Source organism: Chanodichthys erythropterus, chromosome 3, assembly GCF_024489055.1.
Source record: "Chanodichthys erythropterus isolate Z2021 chromosome 3, ASM2448905v1, whole genome shotgun sequence".
Lineage (NCBI taxonomy): Eukaryota > Metazoa > Chordata > Actinopteri > Cypriniformes > Xenocyprididae > Chanodichthys > Chanodichthys erythropterus.
The window spans coordinates 11,655,868-11,661,867 of NC_090223.1; positions in this window are offsets into that span (position 1 = coordinate 11,655,868).

The window sequence follows — 6,000 nt, forward strand, 5'->3', positions numbered from 1 at the left end:
AGTGCATTGCTATAGAATCGCCAGACTCAAAGCATCAGCATGAACAAGCGAGTGTCTTTCCACTTCACACGGTAACCACCATTATCCTTCACTCTCCAACTTTCTCACAAACCAAGCCAACATACATTGGTAACGTCTCCTTTCATCTCACAGGTGAAATAGACCTCGCCCCAATTTCCATTTCCGCTGTATTTGTTTTTTTATTTAGTACTTCCCTGATGAAGCAGTTCATTCTGCAAGGTGTAAGTAAACTTTTGATCGCAACTGCATCACCTAAGATGAATTACCTCAGACATCAGGACAACACTGTTGTAGAATCCTGGGAGAAGCTCCTTCACATTTCCCACAAACACCAGGATTCCAGTGACCACACCATCTTCACTGACACTGGCCTTTAAAAATAGAGAACATTTTTATTCCTACTTTACAAGGAATTAAACATAACTTTATCAATTACACAAATATAGATAACCCAAGCAAATTGAGGGGTTTTGCTTTGAAAATAATAATATCATTATATATAAATATATAATGATGAGATGGGGATTTGTAAGTGCACAAGGAGAATTTATTACTTGCAAATAGAAAAGATTCAAAGCATTTAAAAGCTATCCACAAGTTTCCTACGCCCCATGAGGCCTTGCGTCAAACGTGGGAGCGTCTTCCGGCTCGAAGTAAACAAGCTGGACGTGACACCAGTGCCCAAGCAAGTCAACCGGAAGTTGAAGTCGGCAGGGTGCCGCCATCTTGTAGCAGAACTTCACTTGCGTTAGCATCCCCATTGACTCCCATTCATTTTGGCGTCACTTTGACAGTGAATAACTTTACATCGGAGGCGTTTAAAGACTCCATTTGTCCATTATTTATTTCTAAAGATACACGACAATGTATAAAGGGCTCCATTACCTTCTATGTTACATTATGGCCCCGTAGAAACAGTTTTTGTAAAAATAAGCTAACGATTGCGTCATAACCACTCGACTCTCTGTCGCACATTAGAGAAATTACCGTACAGACAGGAGGAGAAGCTCGCAGGCAATCGGGGAGATTATCTTAATATGGCGTACTGGCGTTACATTTTAAAATACTATACAAACTAATTAATCAGAATACTTACTCCTGCTCACTCACGCCAAAGAACTCCCCGCTCAAGCTCACCGTCTCTGCAAGATTAACGATGGCAGTTTGCACGCACAGCTACGAGAAGATTTACATCTGTCAGACAGGTTGCGGACGTCATCAAGCTTAGTTTGAGTCTGCGCGTCAGAAACGGAAGTGCTAAAAATCGCAAAAAATGGGCTTCACTTGACTCAATTGAGTTCCAATGGGGTCGCTGTGTCCATTTCTTTTACTGTCTATGCGTGACACTCATTCATTCAACATTTGACAGTCATTCAAAATTTAACGATCCAAACTTGCGAACGTTTGTATTTTACTTATAGTTTTAATATTCCAGCATCAATATTTGAACAATGTTTTACAAGAAAAAAAAGTTAAAGTAATAGTAATTTATTAATTTGTGTCGAGGTGCACATCAATCATGCTAAATCTAACTGATATTTATATTGACATAAAAAGAAAACACAGACCTATTCAGTTGCGCCTGTTTCCATTTATTTACGATTATAAGAGTGCACAAAACAACTCCACTAAGGATTTTAAATCCAAAGGCTTATGGGTCATTCTACAGAAACGTCCACTTTTCTGTCCCTAGACTTTACAGAAATATTACACTTGAAAAACACTTTACAGGGTTGCCAACTCTCACGCATCTGACACTCACGCTTTCAGCATCAATCTCACGCTCTCACGCACACGCAAGAAATGTCACGCCAAAATCCATTCTTCTCCCCTCTCAATCCGTTACTTTCTGTTGATGACTAGACCACAGCATATTAATGACAGGAGAGGAGTTTAAGGCCCACAGCTGTTACATCTCCCTACAACGTTCTCGCTGCAGTATTCTCTGATCGTTGATTGGCTGAAAACCTTGCACCTGATACGTCAGTTGCGTGTGAGAAGGTGAGAAGTGAGAGAGAGCCCCGGCCGCGCGCGCGCAACTCAATATACAGAGCGGCCAAAGCGTCAAGCACAGAACGCTGGCCAGGCTGCTTCTGCTTTACACACCATGGCCGTTATTTTCTCGAGAAAATTAGTTTTCTCATAGCTTTGCAACGCAATACTCGTTCCCTTATCGTTCCCTACGTTATATACATTTTACAACCGATATGACAACTTTAGCACATTTGCTGCCGCCACCGTTTCATAATGAACTGAAAATGTAAAACATACTACGTTTGCCAACGAACTAAAATCGAAACTGATATGGCTTTGTGCCTTTATAAAACAGCAAAAGACAGTGATTAAGTATATATACAGTCTGTCTGTGCTGCGTGTTTTAAAGAGAAGTGAGCGCATTTGCGCACGCGATCAGCTGGTGATCTGGTGATCAAAATAAAAGCTCAAGGATATCTTTTAAAAAGAAATGAGTAAAAAAGTATTGTAAAAAAAAAAAATGTTTGAACCCTCTTTAATGTCCAGGTACAATTCAATGCTGTTTCTTTGTTCAATTTGCACACTGTACATGGGTTGAAGCTCTTAATTTTGAGTTTCCAGAGTGCACCAGATTGATACATTTAACCTTAAAATGTACAAAATTTTCTTCCGGGTACATCCGGAAGGTTCCGGAGGTACATCCAACAAAGTTTTACAAATTACAGTGTCAAATAATGTACATTTTCATACGACAACAAAAGCTCCTTTCATGTCATTAAAGCTATTAATAGAAAATTGAAATGTCTTTGGACAATATAGATTTGGGCTAAGCCCCTAATGTTTACAATGTCTGGCTCCGCCCCTGTTAGGTAACAAAACTGACAAAAAATAAAATAAATTATTTCACCCCAATGATACTAAGTAAACATGGACTGACATTGATTTTTAAAATAAGGGTTACCAAACATTTTCTCCGCGCACACGCGCAAACTGATTTTTTACAAAGTCTCACTCCAGCCAAAGTCCCAAAGTTGACAACCCTGACTTTAGGATTAAATTTTTTTTTATATTTTAATATGAAACAATATGATATTTGAACAATTAAACCTTCTTGAGCCATCAATGTGGCAATATTTGTTTTTTAATTAATTATAAGAATTCCAAACACCACAGAAGCTCTCGTCCCCACAGTCATGTACAGAGAGAAAGTGCTTTATTTTGAGCTCAGAAACAGGTTTTTCTACCATTTCAAATACAATAATGTATAACTATCAAATATATCATGTAAATGACATACAAAAACAAAAAAAAAAACAAATGGCAAATAAATATAATAAAATAATGAATGTAGTTGTCCCCTGGTGTTGTGTCACTGGTGTTACCTTTAACAAAAATCTATTTTGAAATAAATATTCACACTGATGGCATCACTTGACTTCCTTCTTCCTATTTCCTGAAGATCCATGAAGAAAGGCCAATGGAAAGTCTCTCTTTTCAGTTATCAGAAATTTTAATTAGAAAATCATAATTTCATATGAAGCTTTTAGTTGAAGTCACTGGTGTGACCTACTTTATTGCTAGGGAATTATAAAAAACTAGAGTACAAATGGATTAAATTACTTGATTTAGTGAATATATCATGATTGACAACATGTGGATTGATACCTTGCAGCAGCCATTTTGTAAAATGCATTTTTCATTAAAAATGTCACTGGTGTTACCTTTTTATGAAAATATCACTGGTGTTACTGTCACTGGTGTTACCCGTTTATAGATCAACTTTATTTAAAGCTATTCATTTAGTTCTTTTGCATAATATAGAAGATTACATGAGTATAACTTTTCTTTCTCATTGTTAATCATGAGACATAATAATTTTACATCCAATGAATTCTGCTACACTCAAGAATTAAGATGTAAAGGATTGCATCATTACTTTTCATAACTGTTTTTCCAAAATTTTTATTGTTATAGCAAACACATGGTTGCGCAATTGAATTATCATCATTCAATCACACTTTTAACTAACCTGATTAAAATAAATAACACATAATCTCATAAATCGCATATATCAAGATACTTACTTGCTTCTTTATTTGTAGTACATAACGTCTCATCTGTAGTCATCCAAACGTGCACTCCTTGTTTTCTTCTTTGATCAGCAAAGTTGCCTCGCGCATCGCGATCACAGAAAAGATGGCTGAAAGTGCATTTTTCAAACTCTGGTGAAGTAGTGCGCCGTCTGCAATTAAATATGTTTAATCAACTTAGAACAACAATGATATTAAAAGTATTATACACATTTATGTAAAGTACAGCACTATTGCATTAAGCATCACAAATACAGCACTCCATAAAAAACATTTTATGTCAAATACTATGTAGAAAACTGACAATAATCGAGTTTAGAGCAGGAGCTGGTGATAAAAATTTCAACAATAAGTTGTACTGGATTATACTGTATAAGCAAGTGTATTGAATTTCAAAGGAAAAATAAATTTCAAGTGTATTAATGCACACAGTATATATTAAAGACTAAGCACATTTAAAATACATGAACAAATGTCATTTTGGACAACACATTTAATTTGAAATTAAAATAAATGATTTAGAATATAAGTCAATACATCAGAATACGTTTTCTTATTTAAAACACTGTAAAGTCATAATTAAGTAAACATTTAGTGCATTTTTAAAAAGTGCTCATAAGCATGTTTAGAAATATTGTCATTAAAGTGTAATTTCTGTAAGTAAAACTTAGACATTATTTTTAAAAAGTGCACTTAAGCGTGTTAATAAATATTGTCATTAAAGTGTACTTTCTTTAAGTAGAACTTAATTAGACATTATTACAAAGTGCATTTCTAAAATGTGCACTTAAGCGTGTTAATAAATATTGTCATTAAAGTATATTCTATTTAAGTACACTTAAGTGGCCTTTAATTTGAATTATGTTATATTATCTGCAAGTGCACTTTTTAAAAAGTATACTTTAAGATTTAAGATACACACAAAGTACACTTTCAATACAATTAAATGCACTTCTTTTTCACAAGGGAATAGTCTTATGTAAAAAGTAATTTCACTCTGAGTCTTGTTTAGAAAAGTTTATGAATCGACAAATACAATGGCTTCGCTTTAATATCAAGATACAGAAATAAAAAATTACAAAGAACAGAAAAGTGAGTAAAGTCTTCACCCGGGGTGTGGCAATTTTCTGTTGTACAACTTCCAATATATAGTCTAATCACATCCTCCTTCCTGACTTAAAAACATCTCCTTGTTTGTCAAAGTACAAGATACAGAGGTCATCTACAGGTTGCACACATGCAGCACGTCTTCTAACTTAAACTCAACGACTTTCACACTAAATATTCTAGTTCTGCAAAAAGGCATATAGCTTGCATTAAAAATACACATTTCGGTTAACTTGTGGTAAAAACATACGTTAGCCTTGCATTAGTTCCTCTTAGTACTTCTCCTTTCTGCAACTGAAGCATACATTGTGGTTAGCTCTGCTTATCACTTCTAAGAAAATAAGACAATGTAGAAGAAACAAAAATACATATTGGCCATTCTAAATGTTAAACTCTTTGGCCTTTAACTACAATAATCAGACTCAACCAGTGCTGAAGCTTTTGTATTCAAAGCTTCAACCTCTTTTGTAATCTGTTCCAAGTCACACATAAAAGTATTCAACATACATGATTGTTTAATAAGCATGATCAATCTCAAATTAATTCTTTGCTGTTGTCTCAATAATTTAAGCATTTCTTTGGCCTTCGGATCCATCTTCATTCCTTCCACTCTCGTGGTTCTTCTTTTCTTCCTCATCTTGTTTCTTCTTGATTTCATCTTGTTCTTTTTGCAAACCTTGAGTAATCAAATTGACCATATCAACTCTAGGTTTCCCCTGATGAATTAGTTCTTTTGATAGGAAATTTTCAGTACAGTTCATATTTGTTAGAGCTGTTTCCACAACAATATATTTGACAATTTAAGCGC